General features: G+C 38.2%; 1 long non-coding RNA gene across 1 annotated transcript in view; it reads left to right on the top strand.

The window, feature by feature from the left end:
• LOC128095318 (uncharacterized) overlaps positions 1 to 22,150 on the top strand; it is a 96,065-nt gene extending 73,915 nt beyond the window's left edge. Inside the window, exons 2-3 of the long non-coding RNA XR_008213214.1 lie at positions 21,578 to 21,640; positions 21,843 to 22,150. This is a non-coding gene — a long non-coding RNA (uncharacterized LOC128095318). The remainder of the gene's footprint in view (positions 1 to 21,577; positions 21,641 to 21,842) is intronic.
• Positions 22,151 to 22,445: the final 295 nt, after the last annotated feature.

Below are 22,445 nucleotides of genomic sequence, written 5' to 3'. Positions count from 1 at the left end.
CATGGTTAACTAGTTTTGGAATTTAAGGCATGTGCCACCACGCCTGGCTTTGTTTCCAGTGTGGCCTTGAACTCACAGAGATCCAGACAGATCCCTGTCTGTCAAGTGATAGTAGTAAGGGTGTGTGCTACCATTGCCTGACTTCTTTGTTTACTTAAAATGGCTTGCTTTTTCCTCTGATCTCTAGGCAAGCTTTATTTATTAAAGCATAAATAAAATATCACCACATTTCAGCACAAATAAAATATCACCACATGGTAGCTCAGAAGGTGAGTAGATGTTTGAACAGTGGAATTCTGGATGAATGAAAGCAAAGAGTTGGAAATACAAACCCATGTGGATTATCATTGCATGAATTGTGGGTGACTGGAGAATCATGTGTTTTTGTTAGATACGGCTTGAGGGAAGGAACCAAGCTTAACATCTCCATAGCCCCAGCTCAATGTATATGTTTAATAATTCTTTGTAGAAAGACAGAGCATTAGCTAGTTTTCCTTTATCTCTATGCCACTGTCACCTGTTTTATTGGTATCTTTACTGGAGTTGCCTGAGTGTTGTAGAGTCAGTTGCATTAAGAGCTAAATTTAGGTAGGGGCTTCAGAGACAGCTCAGCTCTTATGAGCACTTAATGGTTTTGCAGACAATCCCGGTTCAGGTGGCTCATAAATAACTGTAATCCTAGTTCTAGGGGATCTGATGCCCTTTTCTGGCTTCCTTGGGTTCCTGCATGAATGCACTGCACATAAACTCATTCAGAAAAAATACATACATACAAATAAATAAATAAATAAATAAATAAATAAATAAATAAATAAATCTTTAAAAAGAAGTCAGTTTCATCAGTAGACATGCTAACACAGAAGGAGGAAATCTCCCAGGGCCTCAACACTACAGAAAGAACTACAGGCAACTGAGGAATGCTGAGAGCAGGTTGTAACTATATGTTTAGGAGTGTGTGTGTGTGTGTGTGTGTGTGTGTGTGTGTGTGTGTGCCTGTGTGTGTAACAATCATTAAATAAAAAGAGGCCATGAATTTGAGAGGGAGAAAGAACAAAGAGTGGGTGGTGGTGCATGGAAAGGGTTGGAGGGAAGAAAGGCAAGAGGGAAAATGGTTTAATTATATTTTTATTTCACAGAATAAAAAATATTAAAAGTCATTTTGATTCAATTCAGTTAATCAGGGTGATTTCATATTCTGTGGAGCTGCACCTTGGAGAATCAGGGAAGCATCCAACAGAAACCATCTTTTCAAATGAGCCTCTTTTCAATATCCACTACTACAATTGGCTCTATAATTAATCATCCAAATTTGTTCTATTTAAAACTTATTTTTAAATCAATTTAACATACAAAGCAATGAATTTTATTATCCTGTTTTCTTTTTAAAATCAGTTTTAAAGCTAACAAAAAAGCAATAGCATCTTCATACAGAAAATGGTATCTTCATAATTCTTTGTTCTGATTTATTCCCTTCTCCAGCTGCCCTCTCTATCTTCCAGTCTACTTCATGCAGGTTCCCTTCTTTATCCCCCAATAGCCCCATTTTTGCCTTTATGACACATGTATTATATTAACCCACCAAGATCTCTTCTTTTCCTTTCATGACCCTCTTTTTAGTTACAGCATCCCCTACACACCTAGATACTGCATATTACATAAAAGATGGAGGTATTTCTGAGGCTAGCTTATTTTACTCAACATAATGACATTCAGTTTTATCTATTTTCCTACAAATGTCATGATTTCATTCTTGTTTATGGCTAAATAAGACTCATGGCTTATATTTACTACCTTTTCTTTATCCACTCATCTGGTGATGGATATGTAGGCTGGTTCAATTTCTTAGCTTCTGTGAATAGTGCAACTGTAAACCCAAACCTTTCTGTATCTCATAAACATGTGCCATTAGTAAATATATTAGCAAAGAAAATTAATGAACAAAGTTGCAAAAGTCCTCAAATATTCACAGACTGAATTTATGAAAACATTAAGAAGATCATACAGCATGAAAAAGTAGGTTTCATCTAGAGATGCAAAGTTGGTTTAGTATGCAAATGCATGAATATAATACACTATGTATAGAAATTTAAGGGCAGAAATCACACACATGGTCATATAGATGAAGAAAAGGCATTTGACAAAGCTCAGCATGCTTCTATGATAAACGTTCTTGAGAAGTTAGGAATAAATAGAGATACAGCAAAGTGATAATGGCCATATATATGAAATCTATAGCTAACACTAAACTATGGGGAAAACTGAGAGCATTTCTTCTAAAACTGAGAATGAGACAAAGATGTCCACTCTCATCACTCTTATTAAATAAAATATTTGAAGTCCTAGCTAAAATAATAAAAAAGAGAAAAAACTAAAAGGGATAAGAATAGGAGATGAAGAGGTCAAATTACCCTTATTTCTAGATGGCATGATTCTGTCTTTAAAGTAATATGTGGAATTTTCCAGGAAACTCTTAGATACAATGAACATTTTCAGTAAAGTTGCAAGGTACAAAACAAACATACTACAATCAGTAGCTTTCATATATGCTAATAATAAACTCACAGAGAAAGAAAACAGAAAGAAATCCCATTCACCATAAGTAACAAACAAAACATAAATGCAGGCAACCAGACAACAATCCCCCAAACAAAAACAGGCCCCAGAGAACCTAGGAACAGACCTAACAAAGGAAGTGAAAGATATCTACAGTGAAAACATTGTGACATAAAAGAGAAACAAATGTGATTGGTAGAATTTACATCATTAAAATGGCTCTATTACCAAAATAAATATATAGAGTCAATACAATTCCCAGAAAAATTCTAATGATGTTATTCAAAGAACTAGAAATACAATCCAAGAACACACACACACACACACACACACACACAGATCATTAATAGACAAACCCATTTTAAGGGGAAAGAACACAGGTGGAGGCATCACAATAACTGACCCCAAATTACACTAGAGAACTACAGTAACAAAGGCAGCTTCCTATGGGTTTAGCAAAGACAGGTAGACCAATAGAATAAAGGAGAGGTCTCAGAAGTAAACGCATAATGCATGGCTACCTTATATCGTCAAATGTGTGCAAAGCATACAGTAGACCACCTACTTAACAAATGGCACTGGCAAAACTGGGTATCCCCCTACAGAAGAACAAAAATTGGAATTATTTCTTTCATCCTGCACAAAAGCCAACTAAAAGTGGGCCAAATACCTTAATTTAAAAAGTGAAATGAGGTGCTACAGAGTCTGGCCAGTGGTTAGAAAGCTGTTCTTTCAGAGATTCCTAGCAACTACATTGGGCAGCTTACAACCACCTGTAACTCCAGCTCCAGGGCATTTTCATCTGGCCCCCCCTGCATGCACACAAATCACACACACACACACACACACACACACACACACACACACACACACACACACCACACCACACCACAAGATGGGGGGCAGGGGCAAAAGGACACATGTGACGTGAAAGTGAAGAGACATTGCAGGAGGAGGTAGGACTCAGGGAGGTAAAGGAGAAAGGTGGAGGGGGAACTGAAGACAGAGGAAAACAAATTGTACTTGAAAATGACATAATGTATCTAATACTTTGTATGCTAATTAAACGTTAAAATGTGAAAAAATAACCACACTATTATAACTAGCACAAACTGGCACCAATCACTGGAAAAAGAATCAGTTTGACACTGTGTGGTCTTGGAACCAGAGCAAAACTGGCTTTGCCTGGAAGACCTGGGGGGAATCCTCAGAAGAGGTCCAGTGTTTGAGCTGGCTCTGAATGATGTTTGAATTTAGATCTACAGAGAGCAGGCATTGTTGTCCAAAGGGTAGTATATTCAGTTTTGGAGGCAAAATGCTGTTCACCTGGGGGGAACAATTATTTAGCATTTCTGGAATTATGAGATAGGGAAACTGGACCCAGACTTGAAGTTCTCCTGGCTAAGGAGGCTATAAAAATCATATATGCTTCTGGAATAATGCACAGAACATTTGGAAAGGCTTGGGTTGTATAGTTCATTACTTAAATAGCCCAGTCTTATCTGTAGCCCACCATAATTCCTGTCCTCAGTCTGGTGCATGGTGTCAAATATTCGTTTGTTTCTCTTTGGGTTCATCTCAGTCTTCCATGGTTCCCCAGAAATCTCTTTTGTATAGCTCATCTTTTTACATTTTTAAAGGATGTGTTTGAGGTTACTAAAATGCTCTACCTCTTGGATTTACTCCCTCACCCCAGAGGCAAGCTAAGCTTTTTCTTGGTAATGTCACTATCTCATGACTACTTTTGTTGTATTATTATGGCAAAAGGCCTTATTTCTCAACAAAAAATTAACAAAATAAGATGATGGGAAGTAAGAACACCAAATTATTTTATTAATTTGTTCATTTATTCATTAAATAAATATTTGTTTTGTATATGTATCTATAGTGTTAAATAAAACATTTTATTCATGTCCTTTGGAGGCTCATATTTGCATTTGGGAGCTAGTCATTATATAGCTAATAATATAGCAATTAATATTTAAACATAATGGTTTAAATGGCAATTGCAGTAATAAGAATATCCTAGAGTATTCTAAACCTAGCCTGGAGTGGACCAAAAAAGACTTTTTGTTGATACTTCTAGAGATGTTTTGCTAATATTTCTTTTTATCACTAGTTTATGATATTTCATTGTATTTTGTTAAAAAAATTATAGGTAAAACTGTGTGTCCAATGTATATAACAGGATGTTTTGAAATATGTATACATATAGAATGATTATATCTAGACAATTAATGTGTGCATTACCTTAAATAGTTACCATTTTTGTGCTAAGAATATTTCGCATCCACTCTCTTAGCCTTTTTGAAGAACACAATATAATTACTAACTACTAGCCATAGATCACATTGTACAACAGCTGTGTAGAACTTATTCCTCCTAATGGAAATTTTATCTTTTGATTAACATCTTTAGAAACCCCCTCACCAGCTACCTGATTCCTAGTAACCATCATTCTGCTGTCTGCTTCCATGAAATCAACTTTTTAAGAGTCCACATATGAGAGTGACCACAAGGCATTTGTCTTTTTCTACCAAGCTTATTTTACCTGACATAAACTCCTCCAAGTTTATCTATTATATCACAAGTGGCAGGGTTTCCTTTTTGTGGCTGATTATTATTCAGTTGTGTAATTATACATTCTTTATCCATTCATCTATCAATGGACACTTAAAGTGTTTCTAGACCTTGCCTGCCATGAATAAAGCTTCAATGAACATGGGAGAGCTGGTGTCTCTTTTACAGACTCAATTTCATTTTCTCTGTATTTATATCCAGTAGTGGAATGGCTGGATCATTATGATAGTATGATAGCTTATTTTTAGTTTTTTGAACCATAATAGGTGCACAAATTAACCTTGCCACTAGCACTATACAATGTTCTCTCATTTCTTCATGACCCCACTAGCATGTATGTACTGTACTTTTTTTTTTTTTTTTTTTTGAGGCAGGGTTTCTCTGGGTGTATCATTGGCTGCTCTGGAACCCACTCTGTAGACCAGACTGGCTTCAGACTCATAGAGATCTGCCCACCTCTGCCTCCTGAGTGCTGGAATTAAAGGTGTGTACCATCACCACCTGGTCTTGTATTGCACTTTTGATAGTAGCCCATGTAGTAGATATGAGGCATTATGTTTTTGCTCTCTTGATTTGCATTTCCTTCACCAAACAGTATGTGTTTGTAGTTGTGATGAATAAACAGACCTCCATGGTGATTAGAAATCAGCAAAAAAGATGAGGAAAGAAAAGAACACAGCAGCCTGTAAAAAGACCTGTGGATTATACTAGTGTGAATGGAGAGAAGTACTTTCTATCAATACAGATGGCTAAATCAAAAGACTCTGCTATTGGCAGGATGTGGATTGACAGGAAGAGAGTTGGAGGTACAGAGGATGAGTCACAGATTTCTGATTTCATCTTTTGGGTGCATGACAATGACATGGATTGAGATGTTGACCCTGAAAACATGCTAGGTTTGGGCGGAAACCATTTGTAATGGCTAAATTTAAGTGAGAACTTGACTGGATTAAGGATCAAAACCCAAACGCACTTTGGCTATGTCTTTGACGGTGTTCACACACCAGGCAGCATTTGCTTTGGAGTGGCTACATGGGGAAGAGTTACCTCTAATGTGAGTGGGTGCCACCCAATTGCTGGTGACTCAGAGAGAACAAATCTTCCCTCTGGAAACTGGGGAACACTAATTTCCTGTCTTCAATTTAGAACTGTAGACTTTTCAGGCCCTGAGCTCAAGGACTTGGGTCTCTGAGGCTTCCTCCATGATGAAATAGCTTTTGCACTTGAACCGGAAGTTGAAGCGCATGCCTTTGGTCTTGTCATGAACCATACTGTCAACATCCCAGGATCTCCTGCCTGAAGATAACTTCTGAGGTTTCTTATAGCATGAGACTTTAGGTCTCTTTTACATATCTCTTTTCTGGCACACACACACACACACACACACACACACACACACACACACACACACACACACCCCCCTTTAGCCCTTCAGTCTTTTTTTAAATTATTACTATGCCAACTTTTCTTCAGAGGTAAAGAACAAAAATAACCTTCCTTTCCTGTCAAACTGGTTATTGTTTTGTGTGTAGTTAGTAAAGGTTTTAGTTTTAGTTTTTACTTGTTTAAATTTTAAATATTTATAATTTCATCTCTCAATCACACCAAACTGAGTAAATATCCTTCCTGACATATTAAAATACATCAGGTGTTTCTATCAGTTTTTGTCTTAAAGATGTTCACTTCAGACTCTCATCTTATGAAGTCCATGCTTGCTATGAGTAGTCATCTGGGATTTCTTCCTCTACCACCCTGGAGATCTCCTTGGTTTCTAGGTATGGGAGGCATATATGTAATCATGCATTGATTTCTCTTCTTGTTATTGTATTCTTCAAAACTCATATGTTCTGTAAAGGCTGCATAAAGAAAAGTGTATCGGAAGGAAATAATTTGAAGCATTGAATGCCAAATAAGTTTTTTCCAACTTCACACATAATAGATGAAAGTAGATTAGTATTAATTACAGCCTGTGCTAGAGGGGACTTGGTAAGTGTTAGATTTCCAAGGCTGCATAAAGAGACAGAAGGCAGGAAGAGACTAGTCTGACCTCAAGGGAAGAGACTGTTTATTTCAAACAGTGAGGGGCAGACACTCCCACTGTAAAAGCGAAACTTACTAGAGGGAATACTTGGAATTTGTATATGGGCTTTGGAGAATGGGGAAGTTAAATGCAGCTGCATCTTGGAATTGTTTGTTCAGACAGGCTGTTTCATCTTTAGAAACTGCCTTGCTTTGGGTATCAGGATTCGGATGATAATGAGTGACTTGAGTTAGGCAATGGCAGTGAAAGGGATGGGCCTAGAGTTTCAACCCAGGAAGGAGCTTAGGGTTTCAGCAAGCCTCAGGGAAACCAACAATTCCTTGGTCAGTGTGGTGGTTTGAAAGAAAATAGCCCCCAAAGGAAGTGGTGTTATTAGGAGGTGTGGCCTCTTTGGAGTTGTTGTGGCCTTGTTGGAGGAAGTGTGTCACTGTGGGGGTGGGCTTTGAGGTGTCCTTTGCTCAAGCTATGCTCAGTGTAATCCACAGTTGCTTCTGCTGCCTGCAGATCAAGATGTAGAATTCTCAACTCCTTCTCCAGCACCGTGTCTGCCTGCATGCAGCCATGCCACCCACCATGACAATAATGGATTAAATCTTTAAACTGTAAGCTAGCTCCAATGATATGCTTTTCCTTTATAAGAGTTGCCATGGTCATAGTGTCTCTTCACATCAATAAAATCCTAACTAAGATAGCCAGGGTCTGACACAGCTTGTTCAAGGTTTATTTTAATGGTAGGTAGGGTGTAGAATTCTCCATGGGAAATAACTCTCCCAATAGACTCAAGCTGATGCTCTGTTATAGCTTTCCTGAGAGGTCTTTCTATCTTAGGATTGTCGTAGCTTTGATGAAACACCATGAGTAAAGCAACCTGGGGGAAGAAAGGGTTTAATTAGTTTATGCTTCCACATCATAGTTCATTATTAAAGGAAGTCAGGACAGCAATTCAAGCAGGGCAAGACCCTGGAGACAGGAGCTGTTTCAGTGGCTATGGTGGAGTGCTGCTTACTGGCTTGTTCCCCATGGTTTTCTCAGCCTGCTTTCTTATAGAACCAAGGACTATTAGTCCAGGAATAGTACCACCCACAATGGGCGCTTCAACTTCCAGTTCAAGAACAAAAGGTATTTCATCATGGAGGAAGCCTCAGAGACCCAAGTTCTTGAGCTCAGGGACTGAAAAGCCTACAATGGGCTGGACCCCATCAATCACTAGTTAAGACAATACTTTGCAGGCTTGCCTACTGCCTAATTTTATGTAAGCATTTTCTTTTTTTTTTAATCACTTTTTTTTTTTTAAATTTTGCAATACAATTCAGTTCTACATATCAGCCACGGATTCCCTTGTTCTCCCCCTTCCGGCCCCCCTCACCTTCCCCCAGCCCACCCCCCATTTCCACCTCCTCCAGGGCGAAGCCTCCCCCGAGGACTGAGATCAACCTGGTAGACTCAGTCCAGGCAGGTCCAGTCCCCTCCTCCCAGGCCGAGCCAAGCGACCCTGCATAGGCCTTAGGTTTCAAACAGCCAACTCATGCAATGAGCACAGGACCCGGTCCCACTGCTTGGGTGCCTCCCAAACAGATCAAGCCAATCAACTGTCTCACCCATTCAGAGGGCCTGATCCAGTTGGGGACCCCTCAGCCATTGGTTCATAGTTCATGTGTTTCCATTCATTTGACTATTTGTCCCTGTGCTTTATCCAACCTTGGTCTCAACAATTCTCCCTCATATAAACCCTCTTCTTTCTCGCTAATTGGACTCCCAGAGCTCCACCCGGGGCCTAGCCATGGATCTCTGCATCCAGATCCCTGAGTCGTTGGATGGGTTTTTTTTTCTTAATCGAGGGTCCTGGCTCTCAGATGACTTTAGCTTGTGTCAAGTTGACATAAAACTCTCCAGCACACTGTTTTTCCTTGAAAGAAACGTGTACATGCCCTTTAGGGTATTTATATATGAAACTTGGGAAGGACCTTTAGTGCTTCTTTATTCTCAGAGCTCTGAGATTTCTTGTTGATTTTATTTGGTATTGGTCCATTTTTAACCATTTTAGTGACACCTTAAAAATATAAAAACTATGTTTTTGAAATGTTCTCTAGTTCTAGAGTGTCCTTCATGCATGTTATTCTCCCACTCCAGAACTCCTAATATTTGTGCTTATGCTAAATCAGAAAGGCTTTTGATTTTTGATTATTCTCTTTCTCTCTTGCCTTTTGACATAGACCCCCAACTTTGTGTTCTAATCCTGAACTGAGATGTTAAAATTACTGTCACCATCTTTCAAAATTTCTAATTGTTATAATGTTTAATCATTCCATTTCATTTTATTTAAAAATATTTTGTTATTTAGTGTGTATGGGTGTTTTCTCTGCATGTATATCTGTGCACCATGTTACGTGCAGTGCCTGCAGAAGCCAGAAGAAGGTGTGGTCCCTTGGGCTGGAGTTACAGACAGTTGTGAGCTGCCATGTGGGTGCTGGTGATTGAACCTAGGTCTTCTAAAAAATAAATCAGTATTTTTACCTGCTGGGCCATTGCTCCAACCTTCCCTTTACTTTCATTTTTATTATACATGTATATTTTTAGCAAAATTATTTGCCATTTTCATGGTCATCATTGTCTTCTTCATTTTTTTTATTTTTTGGAGACAGGGTTTTTCTATGTAGTCACAGATGTCCTGGAACTCACAAAGCTCTTCCTTCCTCTGCCTCCCAAGTGTTGGGATTAAAGGCATGCACCACATGTCCACCTCCTTTATTTTTAATATCCCTTTTTAATGGATGCAGTGACTTCTTTTATCTTTTCACATATACTGATTTTTTTATTCTGGTTTTATCTTCAGGTATGGATCATTTCCATAATAAGCTGTTGATTTTTATAAGCCTTAGTGTCTGTCTTTTATTTTTCTGTTTCATATGTTTGATGATTGTTGTTGATCATTAACATGTAAGAGTGAGCAATTAAAAACAACCTCTAATTACAAACTCTGTGCATTTGGGTAGGGCTTCCTGTGAGCTTTATTAGAAAGATGTCTACTTAAACTTTCATCAAGGGGCCCTTGCTATCACTATCTTTAGGCTTTTCCTTTTGTCGGTGAGATTCTCATTAGAGAATCTTCCATCTGTTGTACCAGATGCCAGCAGGCTAGGCCATTAAAGACTGCCCTGTGGGTCATTTAGGGAACGGAACAAAAAGAAATGAGATAACAGAAAGAGAACTTTGACTATGAAGCACAGTTGATAAAGGTCTCTTCACACCCCTGGGAGGTCTAAAGTTGAGATGGCCTCCTAAATTGTCGGCCTTGGGATGAAGGATGCTGGGCCTTTATCTTCATGCTAATCAGACATTGTACACACAGTTGGATGTACATGGTCTCTGTATCTAAGTTGTGGGTTTACTGAACTGTAGATTAAAAATATTTTAAAAACTATATCCATACTGACCTTTTATTGTCATCATTCCTTAAATAACACAACTGCTTACATACCATTATGTTGTGTTAGGTATGATTTGTAATCTAGAGACCATTTAAAGTAGAAGAATACATGTAGTAAATTATTTAACATAAGGGACACACAACTAAAACTTAGTGGCTTCACAGGAGGTCATTGAATAAGTCTGTCTCCTGTAGGGTGACTGGAGTTGTTTGGACAAGGGTTGTAAAGTGGGGGATTCATCAGTTGAGGCATCTCTTGATAGTTGAAGACTATCAACAGACCTCTGACATTTGGGGGCAAGTTCTTTATTCTTGAAGATGGAAGCGCTAGCACGAGACATTGTGTAATGGTGTGTTAAAAGCTGCCTTTTTAGCATTCTGCAGACCCAAAGGCAAAACAGACTAGGCAGTCACAATATTTTCCATGTGCAGAGAGTTCCAAGATAAAGAAAAAAAAACTGTTTTGAGGGACCAGTTAGATGGCTCAATGGGTACAGATATGCATTGCCAGGCTCTACCACCTGAGTTTGATTGCTGAGACTCACATAGTGGAGGACACTGACTCCCTATATGTTGATGTCTAACCTCCACATGAGTGTATGTGCCTGGACACCAAATAAATTTTAAAAATTTTAAAATATTTTGAGGAGCTGGAGGGATGGCTCAATAGTTCTCTTGGAGAGGGCTATAGCAAGTCTTTCTCTGTCCTGCCAGTCAGCTCCCAAATCACAACACAGAGACTTATTATTAATTATGAAAGCTCAGCCAACAGCTTAGGCTTGTTTCTAACTAGCTCTTATAACTTAAATTAACCAATTTCTATTAATTTACTTTCTGCCCATGGCTTTATTACCTCATCTCTATAGTGCCCATATAGCTTGTTCTGTGTCACATGGCATCTCTGCCCTTCTTCTTCCCAGAGTCCTCCCTGTCCTGAAAATCCTGCCTAACCATTGGCTGATCAGCTTTTTATTAAACCAGAGTATTGCATCTTCACAGTGTACAAAAAGATTAGTCTACATTTCCCTCTTTTTCTTTAAATAAAAAGGAAAGACTTTAACTCTAACAGTAAAACTATATACAATAAGAAAATTTTCAGGTAAAAATTGCATTTATAATGTTGAGTCCATTTGTATTTGGCATATTTTGAGAAAATACTACATTATTTATTCTATTTTGATGAGTCCAAAGCTCTGTATTGAATTTACCTTCTATCATAACTAAGGAAAACTACAACTATACCTACCTAGTCTTCAACTCCATCAAAGACCCCAGAAGGAGATAATATTACCTGAGTAAACAGGAAGTGCAGTATAAGCAACTTCCAAAACTATAGAAATGACAGAAGCATCTGGCTTCCTGGACAGTCACCCAAAGTTCTTCTGCAACATTGGGGCATCCAATCTTCAGTCTACAGGTATATAATATCTGGCAGACTCTTATGTGAAGCAGAAATTTTGAAGGACTATCCCACCTTATCTTGGCAAAGTTTAACAGTCTTTTCCCTTTGTGTCCTGCTTGTCCAGTTCGGACAGCATATTGTCAACAGTCAAGACAAGAGCAGTTTTTTTTGCATGAATGGATAGCTTTTGCCATAAAGAAGGTAAACTCCAATTAGAGGTTCTTCAATGCCCATCATCCTTTTTTAAAGTAAATTGGTGCAACCAGGAGCAGACATATCTCATTGTCATTCAAAGACTTATGTTATTAAAACATTTTAAATGCCATATTCTGTAGGTCTTTGAAGTGTTTGAAGATCATCTATCTATCTAAAATATATCTTTGTATGGCCTTGAAAACATATCTAATATGACTATGTTTGATTGTTATAGATGACTACTAACCTGCATTTCTTAATTATATATTACATTTTAAAATGAGATGCATAAACACAGTACCCCAAACAAATGTAGAAACATACATTGAGTATAACAAAAATAACTTTCAATTTGTATCAATATGCCAAAATCTATACTAATGTAAAATACTTAAAGTTAATCGTTGTCTTTTTATCCTATATTCCTATATGCCCCCTAAACAATGACAAACATCCACAAACCATAGAATAAGCAAAAACCACTCAGCCCGTCTCTTGGAAATGTGGGCATTGTGTTTCCTAGACTGCTTCCTGTTGTTTGGGAGTTCTGGAATCTTTGGGGGACACTGAGAAAATTAGGATAATGGTCAAGTTCTGGTTAGAATAGTCTGTGAGGTCTCCCATCTCAGCCAGCAGCCTTGAAGCTGTTCTGGATGCAGAACTCTGAGGAAACTGCAACAGAGGCATTCTGAGAGGCTGGATCACCCAGGCCACCTGTTTTCATTAGTGTCTGGTACCCTTGCTCTGAAAACACATAAACTTCCAAAGGTAACATGCACATTTGCATTACCACAAGTATGGACTGTGTACTTGTGCACAAGCCAGCCAAAGATGATTGTTCTGTTTTCTGTTTGAGCAGGTAAAACATACATCACCTGTCTTGTAATTTTTTCTAGGCTTATTTCTTTATGTCTGTAGCCAGGATTTTCAGGGGGTCCCCCTCAGTCAAACCTGATCCTTTTTAAACTTAAATGAATCCACAGCCTTTTTTTGTGTGGAAAAAAAAGCATAACCTCTTTTACAAAGCAATAGATTTTTTGACTTCAATTTTGAAGTTAAGACATTTAAAAAATATATAGGTTGGTTTAATTGAGTAGTTTCCATTATCCTGTGTCTCTCAGCAGCTATTGTTTGCTCATCAACAATCAAAAAATTTAAAGTAAGTATAATACCATACAGGATCCAGACTTCCTGTGTATTTTCCATCTCTACGTGGCTTATCCCCTTTATATTATTTTATTTTCTCTTTAAAGACTTTATCTTATTATTTATCAACTATTTTTTTCTATGACTATCTATACCCATTTTCTCATTTTTTTCCTTAAGCCTATGCATGTTGTTAAACAGACTGTAACCTGTTTAGAGGTTTTGTTTTGTTTTTTGATTTTCATCTGAACCTGCTTTACTGTGTATCTGTAACCTTTTCTGCCTGCACCAGCACAACCTAAAACCACCTTGCAGCTTAGCTCATGGCATGCTGCCTGAAGGCAGTAGCCGGGAGATGCATTTCTGTATCACAGATCGCATGAGAGACTGCATGACTAGGAAGCCAAGTCTGCCTCCATTTTTGTGTGTTTGGAACATTTTTAAAAAAGCTTTCTCATGTCTTATGTGGCAATACATTGGATGCTATTTGTAGGCAGATTTTTCTGACCCACCAACTCCCAAATCAGAGGTTTATTATTAATCTCTATAGCTTAGGCTTGTTTCTAACTAACTTTTATAACTAAAATTAACCCATTTCTATTAACTTACTTCTGTCTCCTGGCTTTATTGCTTCATCTCCATAGTGTCTGTAGACTTTGCATCTCATGGCATCTCTGCCCTTCTTCTTCCCAGAGTCCTCTCTGCCCTGAAAATTCTGCCTAGCTGTTGGCTGTTCAGCTTTTTATTAAACCAATCAGAGTAATACATCTTCACAGTTTACAAAAAGATTAATCTACAACAGCGGTCTCTAGTTCTACTCCCAGCATTCACCTGGTAGCTCAAAATCATTTATAATTCTAATTTCAGGGAATCTCATTCCTATTTTGGCCTCCCTTGGCCATCAGATATGCAAGGGCACAGAGACATACATATAGGCAAAATACTCATACACATAAAATTAAAAAATTAGTTACAAAAATTTTTTTGAATGGAAATGAATGTTACTTCCAGTGGTGAGCTAGTATTCATATCAATGCCCAAGAAGCAGGACACTGAGTTTAGATGCTCCCTCTCCACATCAATTTTCATGGCTTTAATGGGTAGCTGTATCAGATGCCTTCTAGAACCTTCTTCATACAGAGGTATGAAACATTAGTTGAGGGAATTACACAAGTGGCAGGGTGTAGCCACTTGTCATAGTAAGTAACTCCAGTGGCCTTTAAAATATTCACCATAAGTGTATTAGTCGTGGTTCTCTGTACAAGAGACCAATAGGCATAGATAGATAAGATTATTGTGGAAAATGACTCATATAATTATAGAGCTTAAGCCCCATGATTTTTGTCTGCAAACTAGAGAACCAGGGGAGTAGATAGTGTAATTCAGCCTGAAGGAAGGCTTGAGAATCAGAGGGGCCAGTGGTATAATTTCTGGAGTCTGAGGCCTGAGAAAGGATGCATGGGGGTAGGGGGTGGGGGATGGGATGGGGTTAACAGGTTAATCTTTGAAGTTTGATACCAGAGAACCAGAGAAACAGAGGGGCCTGTGGTGTAATCTCTGGAGTCCTTCAGAGCTCTGATGACTGAGGAGGAAGATGGATGCATTGCAGTAGGAACTCTTTGCCTTTATTTTCTGTTTTTTTTTTGCCTCTCAATGGATTAGATGATGCTCTCCCACATTCTTTACTTGAACTAGTGAACAAATCCAAGTCTTTTCCAAAAATGCCCCCCATAGACACAGCCAACCATAATATTTCACCAGTTATGGTCTCACTCAGATTGAAATATAAATTGACATTTGAAATGGGAAAGTTGTTGTGCTGTATAATTTGTATTTTTTGCCTTCTTTACTCATTAAAATAACCTAACACACATGTATTAATTGTCTATATCTTTTCAATGAAGCACCAAGTTTCAGAAATTTAATGAGGGTCTTTAATACCACATAACCATTGCTTAGGTAGAATTTCATGCCATGGCTATTTTGATATAAAAATCAAGTGCATTCCATAGCATTTTACTTCTCCTGTTTGAACTTGACTGAATATTACTATGTACATTCAAGAAATACTACTATACATGCATCTACAAAGGCTTTGGCATATCATATCTAAAGCAGTATGCTATAATTATTCACTGTTCACTTCCCTGTGCTGGAAGAGAGCCCAAAAGGATTTTGACTATTTAAAACATTATTTCAAAAGTAAAGAAGAAAGAGGAGATGAAGAAGGAGAAGTAGAAATGTATGATGAAGAAAAACATTAATTTAAGGCAGATCTTTGGGAGGAAAACAGTGTCGATTATTTAAACCCACATTTATTTGATTGAGAAAGTACCAGAGAATGCACTGGATGCATGTTAACTGCTTGGTACTTAAGTGCTGAATGCAAATTAATTGCTAAAACCATCTGTTAATCATTTGAATCTGGCAATAAAAGTGATGAGTGAGACATTTATCATCAATTTGAAAGCACATTTTTCTAATGGATCTTTTATTCAAGCTTTATGTTTCTGTTGTGATTTTATTTTTCTAGTCACACAGAGCTTCTGAACTCTACTTGTAATTAGGATGATCCAAATGACAGAGTGGTGGCACTAGAAGTAATGTTGCAATTGGCCTTCATTGATCAACAGAGCAGTCACCTTTTAACCTCTTTAAATAATGCAAGTCTTGATTAAATTAGGAGAAAAACAAATTAATATATTTTGATTTAAGAGTTGTTTATAGAATTTGGAAAGAAGCATATGTATATGTGTAGTGTGTGTGTGTGTGTGTGTGTGTGTGTGTGTGTGTGTGTGGTGGGTCACATGATTTAGGTTTCAATTGTACATCGCTGCAGAGATGCTTCCATGACTTGACAATGGTGTCATCCCCAGGAAGAACATCAAAAGTAATAATACCTTTAGTGGCCAACTATTACCTCAGGAAGAGAATCACCCTTAAACTAGGCAAAGGAGATCCCTATGCAGGAGCCTGTACTTTGTAGATCCCACAAGTAACAAACACATCAAAATAAAACTCAATATGGGGTACCTGGATATCCTTCCCACATAGAATACAGTGCTCATCTCTGACACATTACATCTTAAAGACTGAATCTCATAATCACGACATTCCAGTCCCAGGAAAATGCCTCTGCACACTCCTTGTCTTATGCTCTTGTGTTTGAAATTTAGGTTTTGTGTTTGTCTCGATTTGTGTCAGAGACAAGTCTCTTGAATATAGAAAAGGTTAGTGCAGTAGAAGGTTTAGGAAAGAGAAAAGGCAAAATAACTATCTTGTCAAATCTTCCCTCAGAGGTAGCATGAATGCAGCTGTGGTTCACCCCCAAAAGTTGTTGTTTCATAGCATTACCCCTTTCTAAGTCATTCTTCATGCATCACTCAGGGCAGAGTGTGTTTGCAGTTAATATGCCATTACCTCTGTCCCCTACCTACATTCTAAACTCTTAAATAGTTCATCAATAAATATGCCAGTAGTTTGTAGAAATTTTAGCAGTAAGAACATTTATCATTTTTCCTAATTGAAAGTAATCTATATTTTTAATTATTAATTCTTTGTGATGATTAAGACAGACTTACAAATGCACAAAACTTTATATTTATAGTAGAGCAATTGATTAGACATCTATTTAAAAATTGTAAAAGTCTAGGAGGCTTATATTTCAATTATGATGTCATACCTCTCTGAACCTCAGAGTTTTCATCTCTATAAAATAGAAACAATAGTACTAAAGGACTGGGAGTAAAGCACAGTTGTTAGAGTACTTGTCTGGTATGTTCAGTGTCCAGCACCTCACACACATGCACACACACACACACACACACACACACACACACACACACACACACACACATCATATACACACCCTCTCACTTACATGAGCATTAAATGGACTGCTAGACATAGAATACTTATCATGATTGCTGTCTTTAAGGAAGCAGATTGCCTGACATTTTAGTAAGCCAATTATTTCTTGCAAAAAAGCAGAAACTACCACTTGTCGATTAGCTGGGAAATCACTTGGTCAGGACTGACCAAGATCCTGAGATCTTGAGCACTAACAGGAACTGGCTATGTCCTTGTGGCATGTGAAATAGTCAGAAAATGGCCTGCTGATAAATTACTGATTCCTGAAACCTGCAGTAACTAGTGGGAAGCATATAAGGTCCTCAGAAAGTTCATTCACTGATTTCTAGGGTTACAGAGAAGAGCAATACTAAATAATTTTTTAAAGTAGACCAAAGCCTGGAGTTTAGGGAAGGGCAGAATACAGTCACAGACTAATCTACAGTATTTAGCAATTGAGAACTTACAAATTTCTGTGGCTTCTAGCATGGGATTAGGGTGGTGACAAGTGAGCAGTTGGGAGATACCAAGATAACACGGCTCCTGATTATGACATGACTTGTGACAGTCAAATCCAGCATATTCAGGGATTGCTTGCTAGTATCTCCATATCTAGTAATTGGGTAAATGGAGTGTTAAAAGAGATATTTTCATGAATATATCCTAAATGTTGACATTTGCATAAACCTCAGTGAAAAATTGATGAGTCAGGAGATTCTCACTTTTCAGTCACAAAAGGAGATTGTTCTGAAGATTTCCAATCCATGCTTTGACCATCTTGAGTTTTAACTAATATAATAAAGTATCATTTTCTACTGTTATTATCCAATTAGTCTCAATTGACAAAGCATCCAGTCAATAAACATTGGTAGTAGTCAGGGTTCTCTAGAGAAACAGAACTGATAAAATGAAGCTATCTGTCCACCCATTCATCAATCCACCTATGTCTCTGTCTATCTCTCTGTCTATCTATCTATCTATCTATCTATCTATCTATCTATCTATCTATCTATCTATCTATCTATCAGATTTATTAGAGGGGCTTGTAGGCTGTGGTCTAACTATTCCAACAATGGTATCTTGATGGAAAGTCCAAGAATCCAATAGTTGTTTGGTCCACAAGGATGAACCTCTCAAGTGGTTTTCTGTATATTCCAGAATCAGAAGACATATGCTTTAATACCAGTAAAGGAATGAATTTGCCAGTGGAGTGAGGACAAGCAGGCAAAGAACAAGTTCTTCCTTCTTTCATGTCCTTTATGTAGACTGACACCAGGTAGTGTGGCTCAGATCTAAGGTGGATCTTCTTACCTCAGATGATACAATCAAGAAAAAAAAAATCCCTCACAGAGGTGCCCAGCTGCTTGGAACTTTGGTTAAGTTCAGATGTAGTAAAGTTGACAATCAAGAATAGCCATCACAATCATCATGTGACCACAGCCCTCTCAAGCTTTCATGACAACAGGGAGGATTGGCCACTTGCCCTGTCTACTGTTGCCATCCCAAACACTTAGAACTTTAAGGAATCATAAAACCTATATCCAGTAACTGATGGAAGCAGATACAGTGATCCAGAGCCAAGCACTGGGCTTAGCTCCTTGAGATCATTTGAAGAGAGGAAGGAGAGATCAAATGAGCAAGGAGGGTGGGTGTCAAGATCATGATGGGAAAAACCACAGACAGCTGACCTAAGCTAGGGGGAGTTCATGGACTCTGGACTGACAGCTGGGGAACCTGTATGGGACCAAACTAGGCCCTCTGAATGGGGGTGACGGTTGTGTGGCTTGATCTGTTTGTGGAGCCCCTGGCAGTGAGACCAGGACTTACCCTAGGTTAATGAACTGGCTTTTTGGAGCCCATTTCCTATGGAGGGATATCTTGCTCAGCCTTTATGTAGGGGGGAGGGGCTAGGCCCTGCCCCAACTTGGTATGCCAGACTTTGTTGACTGCCCAAGGGAGGCCTTACCCTCTCTGAAGAGTGGATGGGGGTGGAGATGGGGGTTGAAAGAAGGGGAGGGAGGGGGAAATTTATTTTAAACAAACAAACAAAAATAGATAAACAAAATAATAATAAAAAGAATCTCAGGGCACATGCACAAATTCCTTACTAATGAATCAAGCACATCTCCAAGATTCATCAGAGTGAAGGGGAGGATAAAGACTGACATTCCAGATAACACAGGTATCCCTTCCCAGGGAACCATGCCTAGGTGAGCAAAGTGAACCTTTCCCTGATGTTTGCTTCTGAACTGACTCACCTTTCTGTGACCTGCTGTTTCAAATAGCACCTTTTTAAGTTTCTCAGGCTCATAAGCTCCCCTACCTTAGAAAACTCTGACAATGGAGGATAATACCTTGGAATTTCCAAGTTTGTATTTTCTTGTAGTTTACAAATTGGATGTATATTGACACTGTGGTCATAAAAGCGTTTTGAACAGGAGGTGGTGTCTATAAAGATAATACCTGGACCTTTCTAGTTTTCCTTACAAAGTCACCAAAGAAGAAGCAGAACTTACAAACATAAACATTATTTTTTTTACCCACTTACCCAGAATTTTGCAAATTCTTCATTGAAGAAGAATATTTCCTTTGTTAACTGGGTTTGATCATGGATCTTCTGAATTATAGGCTCCCTTAGGACTGGGCTCAGCCACATTTGGCTTTTCTTGCCTCTCCTTACTGATTACTACTAAACAGTCTCTTCCATACCTAAGGGAAAGGGGTGGTATCAACTTGATTTGTTAGTTCTGATTAAAGTTTTAATTTCTCTGTCTCTTTCTGATAAAAGCTCTTGTTTGAGATGGAGAGAGGAGGGCTGGTTGATCATACTGCAACATAAAAATACTTAGATCAATATGGTATTATAATATGGTAACCATATTATAATATGATGAGAATATAATATACTTATATATTATATATGAAAATATAATAATATACTAATGGTATAATATTATATAATATGATTATATAATATATAATATGATCATATTATAATATGATGAGACTCTAGATCAATTCAGAACCCTGTGGTAGTTAATATTGACTATCAACTTGACATGTTCTCTTAGGAGACAAATATCTTGGTATATCTGAGAGCATTTTTAGATTAGGTTAATTGAAATGAGAAGTCCCGCCTTAACTGTGGGTGGCACTGTTCCATGGTCTGGAATCCTAAATGGAATAAAAAGGAGGAAAGGAACCGAGGACCTCCATGTATCTCTCTTTCTCTGCTTTATGACAATAAGCAACTTCCTGAAGCTCCTGCTGGCATGCCTTCCCAACTATGATGGATTGTATCTTCTGTGAGCCAAAATAAACTTTTCCTCAGTTGTGTCCTTTTGGTATTTTCTCATAGCCACATGTAAAGGAACTAATACAATGCCCTTACTTTGGAGTAAAACAGACTCTTATCTCTCTAATAATTAGAGTCTAATTGCTTATGGATGTGTTAGCTTCATTTCTGAATAGACTAGGGAGTCCCTGAAGTTAGGGGCTCATGTTATTTATGTCTGATACCAGAACCCAGCACATTCACTAATCTTTTATTTTGGATTAAAAAAGCTGTCAAACTGAGGAAAACTAAAGCAAAACAGCCTCATTAAAATAATCATTAAAAGCCCTTTATTAGGACAAAACTCATGAAAATTATTTTGAACAATGTTCTCAAATTCACATTTTTTTTTCTCTACAAGTGTTCTTTCTGTCTTGGCCAATTACATCTCTGGATCTTGGCCAATTACCTTCTCATATCTGGTTCCACTCTGATCTTCTTTTGGAACTCACCTAAGTAACTGCAGCTTGAAGGGTTGTTCAGCCTACTGGCAGGATCTCATTTTCGGAATGACCTTCTTGAAGAATAATTTCCGACAGTTAAGTTGTCTGGATTGTGCTGCATTGACCAAACAATTACACTGACAGTCACAGACTTTTTGCAGCTTCAAGGTAGGTATTTATTTTAGATGTATTGATTTGTTTCTCTCTTCCCCCACTGCCCGCTGTCAGCATTTGTTTTTGAGCGTGTATATTAATATCCCCTGGTATTTCTCCTAAAGCTAACTTATACTTAGAAAGAAAATAGATTTGATCATGTAAACAAAGCTGTCGAAATTGTTTCAGTATGAATTTATGTCCTGGCTACCTCCAAGTAGATTTTGATCTTGATAGTTGACTTACTTCCTCTGCAGATGATACGCATCCACATGTCCTCATACAGGGTCAATAAAGACAAAGACAGCAACTCTAATCTGTCTGCCAACAAAGGGAAGGCTTACTGCTGTAAATAGCAAGATGATTGTTTCAAAGGGTAGCCTTTAAATGGAGATGGCTCATATTGGCCTGAGAAAACCATCAGCATCTCACACTCGTTTTCTTCTTGTTTCAGGTATACAGTCATTGGTGGTCCAGAATCAGTCCTTAACAGTGCATCCAAGAAAGGGTGTCTTCAGTGAGTACTTTCCTTTAACATTTACAGGGCAAGACTAAACAAATGGAGGTCCACATACCATGTATCTAAATATTTAAAAGCTATAAAGGAAACTATGCCTGCCTCTTGGCTCAGGTTTCTACTCAGGACCCTACCACAGCATGAGCCTGGGTATTTATTATTCATAAGAACTGCAGGTTAAAATTGCTGCATTTTCTTTCAGATGAGCCTTGTCTCCACAATCTGTAGATCTTCTGGTGAAAGCAAGGTAAATATGGGCCTGAATTAAGTACCCAAGGCTGAAAGTGGCTGGATCACCTGAAAACCAGGGTGAAGACAGAGCTGGTTAGACTGCAGGGATTGAGGTACATATTTCTCCTCAACACTTACTTCTCCCACTCGAGAATCAAGTTCTTAGTACTTTGGAAAGCTACACTCTATGAGCAGAAGGGCTGGGAAGAACAGTTAGCAAGAGGAGCTGGCTTCCCCTGATGTCCACTTTGGGTGAATGGGCATTGTCCCATGTGAACAGCAGCTCTTTCTTTTGTTTCCAAGGTAAGAGGCATGGTCGTTCTTTGTTCTGCTTGTATTTGCATTTCTCAGCTTTGGTCAGAGTTGGCTTGTATGATCCTCCCTATAAATTCTTCTAAAAATATTTATTTACTTACTTATTTTTTTAATGTGTCTCTCTATGCCTTAATGTATACAGGAATCCACGGAGGTCAGAAGAGTCAACAAATCCCATGCAATTGGAGTTACAGATGTTGTGAGCACATAGTGAATCATGCCTAGGTTCTTAAGAGTCTTAAATGTCAAACCATCTCTT

Source organism: Peromyscus californicus, unplaced genomic scaffold (genome assembly GCF_007827085.1).
Source record: "Peromyscus californicus insignis strain IS unplaced genomic scaffold, ASM782708v3 Scaffold_4__1_contigs__length_199733344, whole genome shotgun sequence".
NCBI classification, from domain to species: Eukaryota; Metazoa; Chordata; class Mammalia; order Rodentia; family Cricetidae; genus Peromyscus; species Peromyscus californicus.
This window is presented reverse-complemented; position numbering and strand designations above follow the sequence as displayed.